This window comes from Canis lupus, chromosome 38 (assembly GCF_011100685.1).
Source record: "Canis lupus familiaris isolate Mischka breed German Shepherd chromosome 38, alternate assembly UU_Cfam_GSD_1.0, whole genome shotgun sequence".
Lineage (NCBI taxonomy): Eukaryota > Metazoa > Chordata > Mammalia > Carnivora > Canidae > Canis > Canis lupus.
This window is the reverse complement of record NC_049259.1, coordinates 18,498,481-18,519,295: the sequence shown is the minus strand read 5'-3', so window position 1 is coordinate 18,519,295 and position 20,815 is coordinate 18,498,481. Positions and strand designations below refer to the sequence as shown.

Here is a 20,815-nt window from a genome sequence, read left to right as displayed (position 1 = left end):
ATCGTTGTTCTAAATATGCTCTCCATAAAACATCTCCTACAACCCTCACAATAGTCTGTTTGGGTCTAGAGAGGTTGTCCACTCTTACAACTAATATCTGCTGAGCTGATGCTTGTTCAAGAATTGTAATATTATATTTTTACAGGTGAAGGACCAAAATAATAGCAGTGAACAGGGACACTGGAAATGAGAGGCAAGACTCAAGAAACATTTCTGAAGTGAAAACATCAGAACATGGGATTGTTTGAACATGGGGAATGTGGGGAGAAAAGTCAAGGATGGCTCTGAGATTTTTTTACTCGAGGGACTAGGTGGATGGTAACCCATCCACCAAAAGCAAGACCAGAACAAGTTCTGCTTGAGGAGGAAGACAATGAGTTTAGATTGGAATGTGTTAAGTTTCAGCTACTAGAGGGCATGGCAAGTAGATGTGGCCAGAAAGTCCTGGAACCATGTCTGGAGCTTAGTCTCGACGGTTGGGAGCTACTGGCCTAGACCTGGAAATCAACATCACAGGTGTAAATAAGATTACCCGGAGAAGAGAACATGACAAATGACAGAGCCCTAAGAAATGTCTACATTTCAGGGGTGGGGAGGAATAGAGGAAAGCCTGCCAAGGAGGTCGTGAAGACTCAAGAGAGGTCAGGGAGAGAACCAGTTCACAAATGGTTGCCTGGAAACCAAGGGAAGGACCAGTGAACCCCATGGGGAAGGTGATGGCTAGAAGGGCCAGTGTTATAGAGGACACACAGGAGGAAGGCTAGAACAGATCATTAAGACCAGGGCCCAGCTTGGGACTGAAGACTGGGCCAGAATGTGATCAGAGAGCAGCAAGGGAAACTGATTCCAGCTCAGCCCGCTCCTAACCTTGGTCTCCTTAACATGCCTCAACCAGTAATAAAATCAAACTCAAAGCTCAGGGTTAAGCTCTAGGTGTGTCCCTGGGGAGTTGGGGGGCAAGGGGGTAGCTTCCAGCTGCTGAGTCTGAAATCTAAAGGGGTGGAGGGGAAACTAGGCCAATAGGCTATTGCAGTTGACATATTTATTTATTCTCAGGTGCTTTTGCAGAAGATTAGCCCTAAAGAGCCACAAAAACAAGACCCAACACAAAAGCAAATAGTTTTTTTTTTTCTAAAATCCTTTCCTTCTGTAGCAAAAGAAGAGAAAAAGAGAAAATAGTTCTTCTCCTTTTTTTTTTATTTTTTTATTTTTTACTTCTTCAGTCTTTTTATTAGGTCAGTGAGAAAGTAATTCAGCCCAACACAACATTCCCTGGGCCAGGTTTATGGCCGCCTGACCCCTGACCCCTAACCCCCGGCTGAGAATGCCGGAGCCTTATTAATATCAGCAAAGTATGCGTGAAGACACAAGCTTTCCAAGGGTCTCGTTTCGTTGCCAAACCCAAGGCGCTCACCACTGACCTTGAGGCTATGCAAGATATTTCTCCCTTCAGGATGACAGAGAAAAGACAAGGCAAGCCAGGACAGGGTTCCGGATGGAAACCATCGCCTTCCCGCGAAGGAGCTCTGTTTTTAATCCACCCTGGGGATAAAAATCTGGAAGTGAAGAGCTGAGCTGAGGGGAGATGTGGATGCAAATCTGACACTCATTCAACTCTAGGCAATTCAGCTCTGGAAGAAAAAACATGTATGTGGAATCAGATGTTTGACCTTTTTATGGGAGTTGCCCATTATTTATGTCCGCACCCTCTAACTGGTGTTGCCTGGGTATTCCTTATGCTCTGGAGCCAGGCGCAGTACCTAAGCCTGTGTGATCATCCAAGCTTTACGAGGTCTCCCCACCAGCCCACCGCACTTCATTTTTCACGTAGCAAAGGGATCAAGCAAAGCATTCCAGCGGGGAGAGGCGCGGCCCAGGCCTACCCACGCTGTCTCCCCCCGGGCTGATAAACTCCCATCATAAATTCTGCTGCGACTCAAGGCTTCGACCTGTTGCTATCAGTACGCTTTTCTCTTGGCAAGACACCAGCCCTGTCCCATGAGAGAAATCCATTCTTTTCAGGGGCCTAGAGGCTTCCCGGGGGCAGGTGAGGGAGTAAGAGCAGCCTCTCCCCAGCGCAGGGTAAATCATCCTACGTTGCTGTTTGCAATCCTCAAGCTAACGTCTCATTCTGGCTCTTTCCTGGGTCTCATCAGCATTTCTGCCAGAGTGACATGGTGCTTTCCAGACTTCCACTCCACCATCCCCCACCGCCCTTCCCAGCTGTTGTCAAAGCAACAGCCTAATTCACTGGGAAGTCCGAAGAGGAGGGATGAGCTAGGAGAAAAATGGACTGAGATAAGAAAAGCGCTCGGCCCTCGTAGCACACATCACCAGAATACTGAGCTATTCCTTCACTCTGGCTCTTGGACCTAGAAGTTTAGAATTCACTCCCTTTGGCTTCAACAGGCCGTCGGGTTTGGACCATGAGAGAGATGCTAGGATCTCGAGGACACTCGTTTGCACGTCATGGACCACCTGTGTGCATTCGTCCAAAGACCTTGACCCAGCTTGACCTGTGGGGTCCTATTTAGTGACCCCACCGACATTAGACAAAGAGGCCACCAGAGCCCTTAGGCTGCTCTGGCAGAGCACGAAACCTCTGAGCTCCTGTGTTTAATCTCAGCTCTTTCCAATCCCAACCATTTTTCCCAAACAAATCACTTTTTCTGGTCATGTCAGCAACTACTTTTGCATGATTGAGTGGATCCGCCATATAGATGAGCCAGCTTGGCGGTGGGGGCTGCCAAAAGAAAAACCCCAATTGATCTGGTGTTTTTCATCTTATTGACAAGAACTTAATTCAGTCAAGCTGCACTTCATCTTGGCAAAGTTTCAAACCTCAGGAGAAGGGGAATCACGATGCCACCTATCGCAACGGGAAAAGTGGGTCTCGAGGCCACGTTGATGAGTGTGTCTGTAGCAACTTTCGAAAATAACCCACTTAAATGTGGCAACAGTGATCCTCAGTCTTTGGAGAGAGTTTATAACATCAAATAGCCATTTGGCTCTTTCTGGATGCCCTCCTCTCCACCACCACCCAGTGCATGGTTTTAGAAAATCTGGCGAAGCTAGAATTTCTTTTAAAATATTTAAAGTTAATTTTAGGTGATTTTACTTTCTGATTTTTTGGGTGAATTTTGCAATACATGTGTGTTCCCTCAGATACTTAGGGTTTCTCCCAAAAAAACAATCAAGGAATCCATTCTCTGTCCCACAGGTCAAAAACTGATCTTACCAATGCTGAAAGGGAAAGGGTTTTGTTGTTTTTTGTTTTTTGTTTTTTTTTTCATAATTCGGGGCTATCTCTAGGGCAACGTACATAAGCTGTGAAGACAGGGCTTTGAACCTGTCCTGTGTTCTGCTCTATCCCAGGAACTCCAGCCTCCAACTACTCCTCAGAGAAAGATGCATGAGAGGACTTCACAGGTTCTCACGGAAAGAGGGGTTAGAGAGAGAAATTCTCCCATTCTTCTAGGACAGAATGTCTTCAGATAATACTGGCTAACATTATTGAGCAGCTATTATGTGCCAGGGACTACTCTAAGTATATTCACAAATTTAATCCTTAAAACAACTTTCTGAAGGTGGTACTATAATTCTCTCCAGATACTTACAGTTAGAAAAGCACAAAGAGATCAAGCAATTTTCCCAGAGTCACACAGCTAATAAGTGGTTGTACCAGGATTCCAGCAAAGGAAATAAAGAGTCCAGAGTTCATGCTCTTAACTTCTCTCCCAACATCCCAACAGCTCTCAAACCTAAGAATCAACTGGAGGGCTTACTAAAATACAGATATCTAGGCCACACACCCAGAGTTTCTGATTCAGTGGCTCAGGGTGAGGCCTGAAATCTTCATTTCCAGCACATTCCCCAGGAATGGTCATGATGCTGGACCACACATTGAGAATCACTGGTTATGCTTTTAACCCCTAGAGAAAACTCTTGGTAGAACTGTTTTCTTCCCCACGTACTGCTCCAATCCAGAAAACAACAACAAAAAAAAGTTGAAAAGTTCAATGAAAGCATTAGTTATACTGAGTAATTTCATGAGATCAATTGACCAGCCAGTGTTTTGGGTGGCCTTGATGATTTCTCAGACTGTATCATGCTAAGTCATACCTGGGGGGCTTCCAGAAGCAAAGCCACAGCCTTCTCTGTGGAGCTTCTCTGGGCCACTGACTGGACGTGCAGAAGATGACCAGAGAGCCTGAACCCGCTTCTCTCTTCTATCTCTACACACTCCTTTGTTGATAACACATTATTCCTAAGCCATGAGTATTACCAAACTGAAATGAATCTCACCTGTTTGTTAAAACTTCCTCCTGTAGAAACCCAGTAGGTTCTGAGTCTTACGGTTTTTGAGAAGGTCGCTCCATCATTAGGAAGGAATACAGCATCATGCGGCCCACCATGCACACCATGTTCTCCACAACAGCCCCACCCAAAATAGAACAATGTTTCACAGAGAATGTATTAGAAATACCCTCAAAGGATATTTCGGGTTATAATAGTCCACAAACTATGGACCTCACACTCTCCCGTGTTGAGGTAAATGCCTCATCCCCAGTAGGTTTGCAATAAATACTTGAAAATTAAGAACACTTTTAGCAGTTTGGCTCTTCACTTTCTATACTGAAGTATATACATGAAGAACTAAACTGCACTTCTTTCCAAATACCCAATAATTCTGATACTTTTGCCACTGCCCTTCTAACTTTTAGTTTTATATGTTTTAAGTAGGTTCCACACCCAACATAGGGCTTGAACTCATGACCCTCAGGTTGAGAGTCTTATGCTGTACCGACTGAGCCAGCCAGGCACCCCTTGCCACTGCCCTTCTCTCCAACTTAATTAAGTCACATTTAATTTTCTAATGCTTGAAGACAATTTTCACATCATAATGGTGAAAGTCGTTGCACATTTTCTTTAAAAAAATGAAGTCCAGTTTTTCTTAAAATATCATTCTTAAAAGATTCATTAATCACTCCCATCAAATAATCCACTGATCTTAATCTATAACACTTTCTATTCTGACATTTTTCAGTACCATTTATAACATTATGAAAATCACTTAGACCAAATGTCAGAAGGCTGAAATTCTAATCCTGTCCCCGTAACTTAGTAGCTGTGTGGCTCACCTCCTCTCAACTTTGGTTTTCTCATGTGTTAAATGGGAGAAAAGAAAATTCACCATGTAAATACTCTCATGTATTAAGGAAGGAATAAAAAAGCCTTAAGGAACACTTGTTGGAATTTGAAGTGAATTACAATAAATTCATTTGATTGATTATAATTATGATCATGATCCTAACTAATAGTCATTGACTCATACTCCCTCGGAAGTACTGATGCATTTCTGTGGAATAACAGGTGTGTGCTCCCCACCTGTGGCCACTGGAGCCATATGGGAACAGGGACAGACTCATACCAAGGGCTAGTGAGAAGGGAAGAGTGCTTCAGCACAGCTCAGCCAAGGTTGCTCAGATCCAGAGAGTGAATTCAACGAACATGTCTACACCAGTCATTGCCCACCCCACCCCCCGAGACCTGGTGGATACCAGAGCCAGGGTACAAAGAAAACAGGGTTGGAGAATTAGAGGCATAAAGACAAAACCATTGAGTTGACGTGGGAAGACAGGAGATAGTCTGAAGACGCTCAGGCAGTGGCAAGTGCATGTCCACAACTCTGCTTTTAATACTGAGGGCAGCCAAGTCCGTTTAAATGGACAGGAGCCAGTCACACAAATACTCTTACTCAGCTTACCTTACAATCAGTGATGTATGCTTGCAAGCCTACCAAGAAATATGGAAGTACTAACAGGCCGGCCCACATTTCAGATTTGAACTCACCAAGCCAGTGTCCTTACCCAGGCCCTCAAATCTCAGGGTGAAGAAGAGATTGAAAGAGATTTGTTACTACGAATAGTTAATGCACTAATGTTTGAAAATGCCTTACTTATTTATACACATGCTTCTCTTATTTGTATAAATTAGAACAGGGTGGAGAGTTTACCCCTAGGATAACCCCTCTCTCTCATTCACTGGTATACTAATGTGTTTCTTGAATTAAAAAGAAAAAATGGGGTAACACTTAGTGTTCTGAGAAATGCATGTAATCTGAGGGTTGCCCATGAGAGTGTGCCATGTGACATTAGAGCACGTTCAATATAGGGAGAAATGGTTGAACCACCACTAGAACCAAGCCAGCTGAGTAGCCTTGTGGAGGTGACACCAAGAGCTGGCATGGAATCACTGTTGAAGACCTGTTATATATTTCAGAGACTCTGGGTAGAGTACCAGTACCCAAAGGCTCTGTGCTTAGAATGGCAAAGAGCAGAATCTGGCTTATTATACATGATCTTCCATAACCCCGATCCTTCTTGATGATCATAAAACTCTCATCCTGAAAGAGCTCAAATTCATAATTTGGGTTCACTCATTTGGAGTTTTTTTTTATAACAGTAGTAGTCAGATGCTGATTGCCAGAATATAAAAGTATTTAATCCAATTCTCTTTTTGAATGACTCATTTCCAATTTACGTGCTAATAACTTGTGATGGTCAGTCTCCAAGATGGCACCGAGTGATCCCCATCTCCTGCTATGCACACCCTTGTGCAGTCTTTCCACACTGCATCAGAGTTTCTTGGTGTGGTCAATAAAATATGGCATAAGTGATGATGTAGGACTATGCCAGGTCATGAAAGACATTTCTGTTTCTGCCTTGCTCTCTGGGAGAAGCTAGTTGTCATGTGGTGAGGATACTCAGTCTCATAGTAAGTTTCACTAGAAAGGGGACCAAGGCACCAGTTTTCCAGCCATGTGGGTGCGCGATCTTGGAAGCAGGTCGCCAGCCCCAGGCAAGCCCTCAGAGGACTGTAGACTCAGCTGACAGCTTGACTGCAGTCTTGTGACAGTCCCTGAGCCAGAACCACTTGGCTAATCCATTTCCAGAAACTACATAAAATAATAAATTTTTATTGTTATTACTTTAAGCCATTAAGTTTTGGGATAATTTGCTATGTAGCAATAGAAAACAAATACATAACTGATGTGCTAATAACAAATTACTTTTTATCATTCATTCAAACCAGATACTCAAGGATTTTTATTTTCCAAAACTTTCTTATAAAATTTAATAAAGATGTTGCTAATTCTCTATACATATGTAATGCAAATGATTTTCAGGTTTTATTGTACATATGTGAATCTGTTTCTTACTTTGACCAGTTGGTAATATTTATTTGGGATTAGGGTCTATTCTCTATTGGTGACCCCTCAGAAGTCATCTAAAATCTGGCCCGTTGTAGGTTTGTGTATATTTTATAACAATGTCCAGTGTGCTAGTTGGGACATGACTTAATAAGTTATTTGTAAAAAATAAAAAAATAAAAAAATAAAAAAAAAAACAAAAAAAAAATAAGTTATTTGTGCTTGTTTAAAAAGCCACAAAGTCTTATCAAAAGAATTTTGTCGTGGCACCTGGGTGGCTCAGTGGTTGAGCATCTGCCTTCGGCTCAGGGAATGGTCCCAGGATCTGGGATAGAGTCCCACATCGGGCTTCCTGCAGGGAGCCTGCTTCTCCCTCTGCCTGTGTCTCTGCCTCTCTCTCTGTGTCTCTCATGAGTAAATAAAATCTTTTTAAACATTTAAAAAAAGAATTTTGTCATATCAAAATAATTTCTTTGTCGCCCCTGAATTTGGCAATAAGGTTTTATGATACCAAGAAAGAATGGGAGCATGGGTGACCTCTGAGGATTTTTCCCACTCTAATATAGAGCAAAAGATTTCACAATTCTTCTTCTCTAGCAAAAATCAAGAGACAGAAAACCTAAAACCCAATTAATTCTCACCACAGGAAAGGTGTGAACCACAGCATTGTCAAGAGAAAATTTTTCTGCTTAGTCCAATGCATCATCCTAAAGGACCTCAGACTCCATTTCCTAGGGCGTCATGTGTGTTCTGAGAACATCTGACACAGCAACATCTGGGAATCAACGAAAAAACATATTCCAAAGTCAATATAAGCCCTGTTTACATTGTTGCCATCCTGAATTATATGTTCCCCTTTAATTAGTGCAAATAATCAAAAGCTAGCAATATTTACAAAAGTCTTAGTTATGATTTATTTTCCTCAAGAATTATACCCACCCATTGCAGATTGGGAAATGAAAGAAATCAGACTCTAATCAAGATTGTAGCCTCAAGGCCAAAAACAAAACAAAAAAAAAGAAGGCCATCCAGAGGATATTTCCCAAACCTCCCAGCATGGGTTTTTCCCCCTCAAATACTTCTAGTGCGCCTTATTTTCTGATAAGAATTTCTTTACTTTTCATTCTTCTACCTCCAGAAAGCCATCCTGATACCTAGACTGTGAAGTTCCCCTCCTCTAAGCGCTCCCTCCATACAACAAACATTTTTAAAGGCTCTGTTCCTGTTTAACTAGTTTTAAGCCCCTAGTGCTTAGCAGAGCCTGACACATAGTAGGAGCAAATAATATGTATTGACTAAAGTGCATATTGAACCCATGATTTTTTTTAATATTTTATTTATTTTAAAAGGAGAGCACAAGTGTGTGTGCATGTGAGTGGGGGGAGGAGCAGAGGGAGAGGATCTTCAAGCAGACTCTGTGCTGAGCATAGACCTCCCTGAGGGGCTTCACCCCACAACCCATGAGATCATGACCCAAGCTGAGCCAAGAGTTGGATGCTCAACCAACTGAGCCACCCAGACACCCCATGGACCCATGATTTTCATATAACATTTTGCTCTTCCTCATATTGTTTATTAGACAATTTCTTTTTAGTCATTTTTTCTCTGCCAACCTTCCTTTATAGCTCTCATTCTGAAAGCCTACATTTTGCTAGGTTTCTATCAATTGAAGGCAAAAAATGAGACAAAAATCTCCACATGTTCACCTGGACTGTAAGACTATTATAATTAAAAAAAAAAAACTACCATGCAACTTTACATCCCCTATGATGGCTATAAGCAAAAACAGAAAATAGCAAAGGTTAGTAAAGATGCAGAGAAATTAGAACCCGGTGCACATATAAAATGGCTCAGCCAGTGTGGGAAATCAATTTGGTGATTCCTCAAAAAATTAAACACAAAAGTACATGACCCAACAAATCCACTCCTACTTACATACCCAAAAGCACCAAAAACATGTTGTTCAAACAAAACCTTGTACACAAGTGTTCATAGTAGCACTGTTCACAATAGCCAAAAGGTGGGAATAACCCAAATGTCCATTAACTAATGAATGAATTGATAACATGTGGTATCTTGATGCAATAGAATGTTATTTGGCCATAAAAAGGAATGAAGTTGTGATATATTCCATAGTGTGGAGAAGCCTTGAAAATGGTTTGCTAAGAGACAGAAGCCAGTAACAAAAGATCACATATCACATAATTTGATTTATATGAAATGTCTAGAACAGGCAAATCTATAGCAAAAGAAAGTAGATTAGTGGAGGGGTGCCTGGGTGGCTCAGTCAATTAAGCATCTGATTCATGATGTTGGTTAGGTCATGATTTTGGGGTCTTGAAATTGAGCCCTGCGTAGGGTTCCATGTTCAACACAGAGTCAACTTGTCCCTCTCCCTCTGCTCCTCACCCCCTCCCAAAATAAATAAATAAAATATTTGAAAAAGCAAATAAAGTAGACTAGTGGTTACTTAGGACTGGGCAAAGATAAAACGATAGATGGATGGCTAAAGGGTAAGGGGTTTCTCTTTGTGTCGATGAAAATGTTCTAAAATTGTCGGTAGTTGCACATTTTCTGTGAATATAGTAAAAACCATTAAATTGCACAATAAATAAGTGGATTGTATGGCATGTGATTATAATTCAATAAAGTTACTCATAAAAAAACCCTACCAGGTGGCATAAGGAAATTCACTGAGGTGTTGGAATTGTTCTATGTTCTGTTTGTGGTGGTAGCAAGACTGTGCATGTATTAAAGTCCATAGAACTTTATACTCCAAAACGGTGAATTGAAATGCACTATAAATTTAAAGCCACCATAGGCTTAGTTGGAATTATGAGCTGGGATCCACGGTCAGCTTGAGTTGAGGCTGGTTTATCTAATTAAAAAGTCCTGTATGTATGCAGAGAACACTCAAAGAGCCAAGCCTGAACCTAGTTCGTGAGGCTACACTCTGCAGCTGAAATCCAGACCATACGAAATCACTTCAGAGAGATCATCACCCATGTAGTCTTGTCTACACTTCATGCTTCAGGTAGAGTTGTTGATTCAGTGGTCCAAGTTTTCCTGTCAGGTCCCAGAAGCCCCTAGTGATTCTTTGAATTCTCCATTTCACATGTACCAGGTAAAGAATTTGGTCCCAAAGTGGAGGAGGACAGGTGGTGAAGGAATGAAACCAGGTCACCGTTAAAATCCTATGACCCTCTCATGGGTACTAGAGAAGCCTGGTACCCTAACCATCGAAATACCTGCTAAGCCCTTGCAGTCAGTCCCCTTGCAGCTAGCTCCAGTCCTCAGAGATTGTGACTGAAGAGTGACACACTCTATGGTAGGGAACACGTGCATGCACCCGAATGTACCATGCTGCACAGCATCCACAGGCATGAAGCCCCTTGAGAAGGGACCACCTGTATCAGTTGGGATTAGATGCAACTGTATATAATGGAAAACCCCCAAATAGCTGAGGTTTAAACACCAAAAAAGTTACTCTGCCATATACAAGAGGTCTTTGGGGGAGGCAATCTATGATTGAAATGAAATCAAACAGGGAATGAAGGGTGAGTAGACAACCTGCGGGGTCAGCCAAGCCAGCCCTGTGTCTTCTGGGCTACCCTGCACTGGCCCTGGAAGGAGCCCATTAGATGTTGTTGATTTGATCTGATCAGCAGCAGCCAGGCAGTCTGATCTAGAAGCAACTTTGCTTTCTGCCTGCATAAGCAGGCAATTCTTTAGTCTGGCCTACGGCACAGGGGCTAAGCAAATAGGGCATGGTTTTTCCAGTCTTTGTGAATTAGGAATTGGTCAAAAACATTGATATTTTCTCTTGGAAACCACAGCTCTATGTGAAAATGAAAGGAAGTTATTCCAATTTTCTAAACCACCCAGGCTTCTCAGTTAGGTTAGAGATGAAAACTCACTGTGTTATTCTGTCCTCAAACTCACCCCGTGATTCTCCCACACACAGATCGATGGAAAGTAGTCACATCTGAAGGAGTATGGGGTCGAGGGCAGGTACCTGATGTCCTCTAGCGATGCCACTGAGAATGTGCCCATTCTCTTAATGCGGAGGCCCTGCATACACATCCATCCCCTCTGGAAAAGACAGACTCATAGACCAGCTCTTGTCCAATCCTTGGGCAAGATTTGTAAAAACCCCTTGCCTATTGGGAAGGGAAATGAGATGCAAAGTGAGTGCCTTGCCTAATCCTGAAGGCAGAGCTTTTTTTTTTTTTTTAATTTTTTATTGGTGTTCAATTTACTAACATACAGAATAACCCCCAGTGCCCGTCACCCATTCACTCCCACCCCCCGCCCTCCTCCCCTCCCACCACCCCTAGTTCGTTTCCCAGAGTTAGCAGTCTTTACGTTCTGTCTCCCTTTCTGATATTTCCTACCCATTTCTTCTCCCTTCCCTTATATTCCCTTTCACTATTATTTATATTCCCCAAATGAATGAGAACATATAATGTTTGTCCTTCTCTGACTGACTTACTTCACTCAGCATAATACCCTCCAGTTCCATCCACGTTGAAGCAAATGGTGGGTATTTGTCATTTCTAATAGCTGAGTAATATTCCATTGTATACATAAACCACATCTTCTTTATCCATTCATCTTTCGTTGGACGCCGAGGCTCCTTCCACAGTTTGGCTATCGTGGCCATTGCTGCTATAAACATCGGGGTGCATGTGTCCCGGCGTTTCACTGCATCTGTATCTTTGGGGTAAATCCCCAATAGTGCAATTGCTGGGTCGTAGAGCAGGTCTATTTTTAACTGTTTGAGGAACCTCCACACAGTTTTCCAGAGTGGCTGCACCAGTTCACATTCCCACCAACAGTGTAAGAGGGTTCCCTTTTCTCCGCATCCCCTCCAACATTTGTTGTTTCCTGCCTTGTTAATTTGCCCCATTCTCACCGGTGTGAGGTGGTATCTCATTGTGGTTTTGATTTGTATTTCCCTGATGGCAAGTGATGCAGAGCATTTTCTCATATGCATGTTGGCCATGTCTATGTCTTCCTCTGTGAGATCTCTCTTCATGTCTTTTGTGAAGGCAGAGCTTTTAATCTGGGTCCCAACGCTCAGTCCACTGCTCAAAACAACACAACCCAAACTATTATTGAAAAAGGGAAAAAAACAAACAACAAAAAACAACCTCTACTACTGAGAACCAAAGGTTTGAGATTCAGAAACGTTTTTACATTGATTTGGTTATCCAGATCAGAGTTTGATTCTTGATTTTTATCTTGCTTTGGTCTCTATGAAGTCATCAGTTTAATCCAATCATTATTCATTGAAAGCTTACCCAGGGATCAGCAATGTTATGAGGGGGGTACAGAAGGACCACAAGATATGACCTTATGTTACTGTACTGATAGGATATAGGACCATGAATTAATGAGATTAATTTTTTTTAAGATTTTATTTATTTTTTTGACAGAGAGTACGCACAAGCAGGGGGAGCAGCAGGCAGCGGGAGAGGGAGAAGCAGGCTCCCCACTGAACAAGGAGCCCAATGTGGGACTCAGTCTCAGGACCCTGGGATCATGACCTGAGCAGAAGGCAGATGCCCAACTAACTGAGCCACCCAGGCGCCCAAATGAGGTTAATTTTTAAACAAATGCACCAAAGACTATATACGTTCATGTGAGCAGTACCTCACATTAGGAAGGACACAGCCCAACAATGGTGTCAGTTGCTCAAAATATTTTTAGAATCCCTATTTAGGAATTCTTTTCAATAGATGAACCAAATTATACTTGGTCTTTTTGCTTTGAAAATGGAATTTATCTTTCAAGGCAAACCAAAGTCATTCAGAACCAGGTCTGGTAAAACAGGTGGGTGATCTGTTTAAGGTTCGTGGTGACATTCTATCAGCCCAGGGTGGTCCTCCCCCAGACCTCTTTTTCCATAATAGAATAATCTTTGTGTGTTTAGGCCAGTGGTTCTCAAACTTCAACATACATCAGAATCACATGGAGATGGCTGGGTCCAATTTCTGATTCTTCAGGTATGAGTGATGCCAAAGAATCTGCATTTCTAATAAGCTCTCAAACAATGCTTGAGATGGTGCTGGTCCAGGAACCACACTTTGAGAACCACTGCTTTAAGACAGGTATTTTATCTTTCTTTAAACATAGCTGCACTTAATTTTACTGGCTATAAATTATCATTGCTTTCAGAGAATTGCTTTACTACCTCTCATACTTAGCTCTGGACACTTCATGGCCTTGCACATTCCAGGTATGCAACTGGACACGTGCCCATGGTCCCTACAAAAAATGTATCACTTTTCACCCAGAGACACAGAGGACAGAGCTAACATCTATGATGGAAAGGGCTCATGGACATGTCAGTGATTAGAATTTGAGCCTTGCCTAGCACCCAGGCAAGTCACAGAGGGTTAGGGATGGAACGTCCCTGGAAGGGACATTGATCATCATCTAGTCTAACTATCCCCACTCTTATTTGACAGCTGAGGAAACCAGCTTACCCAGTAAGTTCACCCAACTGAACCCAAGTGCAAGGTCACCCAGTAAGTTACAGGACAGTTGCACAGGATCCGTGAGGAAGTCTCAGTGTCACCTTCTGTCTACAGAGAACGGGATCATGAGCTCACAAAATCAGTACCAAATGCAACATGGGGTAGGTCTAATATTGTATGTACATTCCCCGAAGAACAGACAGTGCAAATCAGACTGCATATTTCTTTTTTTTTTCGGACTGCATATTTCTATCCCTTCCATCCTATAATAACTGTGATGGTGGGATCCCTGGGTGGCGCAGCGGTTTGGCGCTTGCCTTTGGCCCAGGGCGCAATCCTGGAGACCCGGGATCGAATCCCACATCGGGCTCCCGGTGCATGAAGCCTGCTTCTCCCTCTGCCTGTGTCTCTGCCTCTCTCTCTCTCTCTCTCTCTCTCTATCATAAATAAATAAAAATTAAAAAAATAATAATAACTGTGATGGGAAACATCACTATTTGCCCCCCCTCCCCATGTGGTGAAATATTCCTCATACTCAAGACATAACTGTTGGCTCCATCTCCAACAATAAGCCCTCATTTCTAGGAGATGACAGGGGGAGGTGAAGCGAAGGTCAGCTAGAAGGCACATCCTCCTAGAATGCACTTCTTTGGTGTAAACATTTGCTATTCATAGCGAATGTCCACATGCCAGCAGAGAAACGGTCAAGAAACCACAAAGAGTTGACTTGGCTGACCCCCAATGATGTTCTAAGCTTCAGCACAGTGTCAACATCTGGTCTCAACCTCTTTTCAATCTGGTACCAATTGATGGGATGGCACTGATGCTTTAGAAGCCACATGCGAGGAATAGGCCACTGGGGAGGGGGAGTGTGAGGAGGGGGGAGTCTTCACAGTGGGGAGAAAGGCTGGAAAGTTCAGGGAAGACAGAACCTGGGGAAGCCTGATTTCTGCTTTATTGTCTGCCCACTCTGGAACTGGCTGCTTATGATGATGGATCAGGCCCTCAAACCACAGCCATATGGCACCCAAAACCCCCATTGCATTTGCTCAGGCTCACAGTACCCACCCCGTCTGTGCCCCTGAAACAATACACAGCCCCTATGGAAGAACTACTAACATCCCCTCCCTTTTTCCGCCAAGAGTTTTGTCCCTTTCTGCCTCCCCCGACCCTCACCTAAAACCTGCTGGAGCTTCACCTTCTCTAGAAAACCATCTCTGACTCACTTACCTACCTGCCTCCAGGAAACTTTTAGGTGTAATTCCTTACAGCAGATTGAGTGCATTCTCTAACGTGAGCATTTTATCTTGTTTTTAGTGATCAAAAGCAGGTGCTTTATTTCCTTGGCCAGCTTTTGCTCATGTTGTTCTCATCACTTCCCCAGTTCTTCTAACTCCTCCTCTTCCCTGTGGGGCACTAACTGTTTAAGGTACCAAGAAGACAGGTCAGTGCTCCTGAACTGGCCCCCACATGTTAGGGCTGAGCCACTCCCAGAGTGCTGCTAACAGTTTGGGAAAGCTTGAAAAGATAGGTCTGGGAAAGGTCTGGAGGTGCGTCTTCAAGAACCCACAAGGGCAGGTGTGCATGGTTGTTATGGTTACCAGGCCTTGACCCTCTAGCCACCTCCTCCCAACAAGACAACCCTCTGTGAAGCACAAAGACACTCAGGTGCTCAAATCCAATTCACCCCAAGAGCTGGAAGAGTGGTGACAGTCATATCAGCCAGCTTGTCACACCGTCCTGGCATAGTTAAAGGTCACCAGGGCTGTGAGGGGAACACATGTGGAAAGCCACCTGATGAATACCTGTTAAGATTAAAATGAAATTAAACAGCCAAGTCAAAGCCCAATGTTCCCTGCAGTCTCTGAGTTTCGTTCTGTTTTGCTTTGTCTCTGTTTTCTCTTGAACCAGAACTAGCATCACATCTGTCCGTGTGGCTCTTCTGTGCCTGGGCAGCCAAGGCCCTGGATGCAAAGAGGGTTGGGGGCAGCAGGGAAATGAGTGAGCTCAGACTCCCATCAAGACAGTCTCCTCTTTCTACCTGAGCCTCAAACTATGGTTTTCCAGGCTCCAGATGGTGATGATGATTGTTACAAAGCAAGCATTATCCCTGTTAATGAGGATAATAAAACGGAACAATTCATGACCACCAACATATGGAGCACCCAACAAAACACAGATTTACCCCGCATTACCAGGAAATGAAGTTTTCCACATCAGTGAATTTTCTGGAAAATTAGGGCTTACCTCTTTAGCTTCCATATTTTTTCTGAAGATGTTAACCATTTGGGATGGAAATATGTGTCAAATATGAAGTACCCTTTCCTCCCCTGCTACACATTTTTTTTTACATTTTTACATTTTTACATTTTTTTTCTGGACATCCCATTATGAACATGCAGTGATGCCTGGGGGGAGAGAGGTGTCTCCATGTGTAATGTATTCGGGTCTTTACTGGGACAGACCACTTGGCCTTGGCTTAAAATCAGCTGTATGCAGGACTTGCTGCCCTTGACAGAAGGCACCCTAAGTGAGAACCAGGGCTTTCTATCCTTACCTGGGTGTCCCCTACAGCCCTGCCATACAAAAGGGGGGTTCCCAAAATAGCAAATCAGCACCCGGGTGGTTCTCAGAAATGCAGACTCTCTGGCCCCATCCCCGACCTGCTGAATGAATTAGATTCTGAATTTTAATAAGATCTTCAGATGATTCACATGCACATTAAAAGTAGAGAATTATTATCCTCCAGCTGTGCTTGCCAGCTTGTCCTCGGCCAGTTACATCACCATCACCTGAGGATGCCTCTCAGCATCACAGGACTTGAGGCCCTGGTTAGACCCCAGAGCCAGAATTTCCCAGGAGTGAAACCCAGAAATCTATTTTTCTCATACTTAGGGATGATTCCGATGTGCACCAATACGGAGTACCCCTCTCTAGATTCTGCTCTCAGGAGGTGCTCAAATTGTTTTCCATTTTAACGCCAGTTCTTCATTTCAACATTTACTAACAAACCAAACCCACAAACTTTTGCAAAGCATGAGGACTTTCAACCAAACCTCCTGACAAAGGCATTTCTGCAGCTCCTCCACCATTTCTTGAGGCTTGGGGAACTTGAGTTTGCATGGGGGGCCGCTTCTCCAGCCCAGAGCTGTGCACCACTGCCCAGCTTCCCAGGGTGATAGACTTGGGGCTTCTGCAGACATGTCCGCGGGGACAAAATTCAAATGCCCGTAGCCTCCTCAGTGCCCCTGGGCTTCTCCTGCTGCTCCTGGTATCTGAAGCCCGCTGGAAATGCAGCCACCCACTGCCAGAACAGGCAGTGGACACCCCACCCTGCACTCCAGACCACAACCCAGATACCCTGCTCCCTGGGTGCTGAAACCACTCCCCCTGGCACACATGTGGTCTTTATTAGTCTTCATTAAATTGAATGGGATCTTTGTCTGTTTCCTGGGATCCTGTCTCTTCCTGCACCAGCAAGCTGCCAGGTGTTGGTCCTTTTTGTCTAAGCAGATACAATCCCATTTCTAATTTTCTGACACAGTGGTTAAGGTTTCTGACTTTACTGAGTGAAAGAAGCCAGGCACAAGAGGATCCCTGGGTGGCTCAGTGGTTTAGTGCCCGCCTTTGGGCCAGGGCGTGATCCTGGAGTCCCAGGATCAAGTCCTTCGTCCGGCTCCTGGCATGGAGCCTGCTTCTCCCTCTGTCTGTGCCTCTCATGAATATATAAATTAAAAAAAAAAAAGAGAGACCAGACACAAAAGGCCACATAGTGTATGATTGCATTTGCATGAAATGCCCTGAAAAGACAAATCCATAGAGACAGTAAATTTGTGGTGGCCAGGAGCTGGAGGAATGGGGAATGAGGAGCCACTGCTAGCAGGTACCAAATTTCTCTTTGGGGGGTGATGAAAATAAAATATGGAATTAGATAGTGGTGATGATTTTATAATCTTTGTGATTATAATAAAAACCACTGTTTGTACCGTTTAAAACATGGAGATGTGAATTGTATCTCAATTTTTAGAAAGATCTTGGGCTTTAGAATTAGACTATTTGAGTTCAAATCTGGCCCCTGCCACAACCCAGCTGTGTTACCTTGGAAAAGCTAATTAACCTCTTTGGGACCCAGCTGCATAGTCTATAAAGAGGATGACAAAAGTACTTCTATCATAGGTTTGCCATGAGATCTAAATAAGATAATCTTTGTGATATGCCTGGTATGTTATAACTGCCAATAAATCTTCATGGCTAACTTTGAATTCAACAATTCTCAAATTTCAAAATGCATGAGAATTACCTGAGGATCTTAGTAAGATGAATGCCCCTTAGATTTTCAGATTTATAAGCCTGGAGCTGGCTTCAGAATCAGCATTTTTAATAAGCTTTTCATTCTGATACAGATGGTCTGGAAATGATACTATAATAAATACTGTCCTACACTCTCGTAAAATGGAAAAATTGAAAAGCAAACGTTTTAAGAATTATGTGTTAGCTTCCCACTTAGGATATAGATAACTGGAAGGAACATCACTCCTACCCTTACACCCAAAAAAGTTTGGACAATCTGCAAATTCACAACTTTTCTTGAAAAATTGTCCATCTTGAAGGACAACCAGCTACCCCCTAATCCAAGGAAACTATAGGCACCTTCAGAGGGAGATAAATACAAGCACTTAATTATCTGGGGCCAATGCCAGTGGACCCAGAGAAGAATAATTCACCTAAAAATTTTAACAAATTGCTAAAGGCTGAGCTTAGGCCAGCAAAAGACTATAGAACTCCTGGGGACATAGACAAAGGCAAATTCACACCCTCTTGTGGGGTTTCCTCCACAGATATCATTAAGTATACACCAAAAAGATTGGGAATAGGACACAAGTCTTCATGTAGCGTCCTATGGACTGGGAAAAAGAAGTAGCAGCCGCTCTGGGACATGCATCCAGGCGGGAAATTCCACCTGGATCTTATCCCCTATTAAATTTAGCCTTGAAATATTGGTGAAATGGCAACACCCTGTCACTCTTAGGACACTGGTGAAAAAGCTATTGTAGCTGGGGGAAAGGAGGTGGGAGTGGAGGGGTAAACTATAGCCTTGGGAAGGAGCAGGAATATGTTCTGGATCCAGAGCTACAGCTAGAGGTAAAGGACATTCCCAAGATCTAGAGATGCTAGAAAACTGAGGCTTAATCAGAACACCGGAGAATGCCTCCCAACCACCAGGCTAGCAAGCATCTAGCAACTAGTGATAGCACTCTACTGCTGAAAGAGGTGCAAAAGCATGGTGAGAGACCACCACAGAAGCACAGTGCAAAGAGAATATGTACATCCAAGGATAGAGCAGACATTGGAGGAAAAATACATTCTAGCAAACCAGCCTAAACACCAGAGGAATTTAAAAACTGTGTTCTACTAAAAGTAACCATAGCAACAACAAGGCCTAAACTGGTCCACTCCTAAGTAGGTAGGCTCGATCCCCCACACTAAATGCTAAGAATTGGAAAGACATGCCCACTGCCAGGTGTAACAACCATTTAACTCAGTCTCTGAGAGCCTAAACAGATGTCTGATTTTCATCAAAAAATTACAAGGTATACAAGGAAACAAGAACAACAAAAACATTGTCAAGAGGCAAAGCAATCAACAGAACTAGACTCAGATATGATATAGATGTCAGAACTATCAAATAGGGAACTTTAAATAAATATGATAACTATGTTAAAAGGCTCTCATGGACAAGATGGGAAACATGCATGATGAGAGATAGGTAACTTCCATCAAGAGAGGAAAGTGTAAAAAAGAATCAAATGGAAATTCTAGAAATAAAAACCATGGTCACAGACATAAAGAATGCTTCCAGTACGCACATCGGTAGACTTGAAATAGTCAGGGAAAGAATAAATAAATTTAAAGATAGGTCTATAGAAATTACCCAAACTGAAATCCAAAGAAGAAAAGAGTTTAAAAAAATAAGAATAGGGTACACAAGAACTGTGGGACAATATTGAGCAGGCTAATACGCATGTATTTGGAATCCCAGGAGAAAACAAGGCAGAAAAATATTTTAAGAAATAACATATTTAAACTTATCCTCATTTGTTCCATTTTCAGTGCTTTTTATTTCTTTGTGTAGATCCAGGAGTCTGTCTGGTATCATTTTTATTTGCCTGAAGAACTTTAGCATTTCTTGTATTCCTTGGTCTGCTGGAAGTAAGTTCTTTCAGTTTTTGTTTGTATGATAAGATTTTTATTTCTCAGGGATCCCTGGGTGGCTCAGCAGTTTAGCACCTGCCTTCGGCCCAGGGCATGATCCTGGAGACCTGGGATTGAGTCCCACGTCGGGCCCCCTGCATGGAGCCTGCTTCTCCCTCTGCCTGTGTCTCTGCTTTTGTGTGTGCGTGTGTGTGTGTCTCATGAATGAATAAAATCTTAAAAATATATTTTTTTTATTTCTCTCTCATTTTCAAAAGATGTTTCTCCTGGGTATGTAATTCTGGGCTGACCTTTTTTTTTCTTTCAGCAATTTAAGAATGCTACTCCACTGGCTTCTTGCTTGTAGACTTTCTAACAAGAAGGCTGTTGGAGCTGTTATCTAAATGCAGTGTGTCTTTTTTTTCTTAGCTGTAGTTTGAATGCTATGTTTGTGTTTTGGTATTTATCCTGTTTGATGTTCTCTGAGTTTCTTGGATCTGTGAAGACCAATATCTTAATCTTGGACCTATCTCTCATTAGGAGGGTGTGATTTTTAAGCTGAGGACTGACAAAGGAGTAAGTCTTAGCCAGAAAAAGAAAGATTGAGAAGTGAGTTTCAGAAAAGAAAATTCTGAACAGATGGGAGAAAAGGCATGATTAATGGTCTACAGATGAGAGATCCTCACATTTAAGGCAAGTAAAAAAGACCATGGTAGTTAAGAAAATAAGGGCAGATGGGAACATGCAGTAGATAAGGTTGGACAGTTAGAGGATACATTTTGAGAGACTGTGTAACACACATTAACCCTTATTCTTAACATAGACATTGAAGGCTTTTAAGCAGAGGAGTGACATAATCAAATTTAAATTCTTAAATTCCTAATTCATAAGGGTCATCTTACTGACTGGAGAGTATAATTGTGCATTA

At 42.8% G+C, this 20,815-nt stretch overlaps 1 long non-coding RNA gene across 26 annotated transcripts in view; it reads right to left on the bottom strand.

Moving 5' to 3' along the window:
- LOC102152982 overlaps positions 1-20,815 on the bottom strand; it is a 68,239-nt gene that overhangs the window by 17,647 nt on the left and 29,777 nt on the right. For 23 of the 26 annotated variants that reach the window (XR_005385769.1, XR_005385773.1, XR_005385774.1 and 20 more), the window contains 3 exons: positions 11,156-11,373; positions 7,855-7,988; positions 1,422-1,631 (listed from right to left, as the gene is read on the bottom strand). This is a non-coding gene — a long non-coding RNA (uncharacterized LOC102152982). The remainder of the gene's footprint in view (positions 1-1,421; positions 1,632-7,854; positions 7,989-11,155; positions 11,374-20,815) is intronic. The other 3 variants (XR_005385755.1, XR_005385756.1, XR_005385760.1) reach the window with 3 other exon arrangements.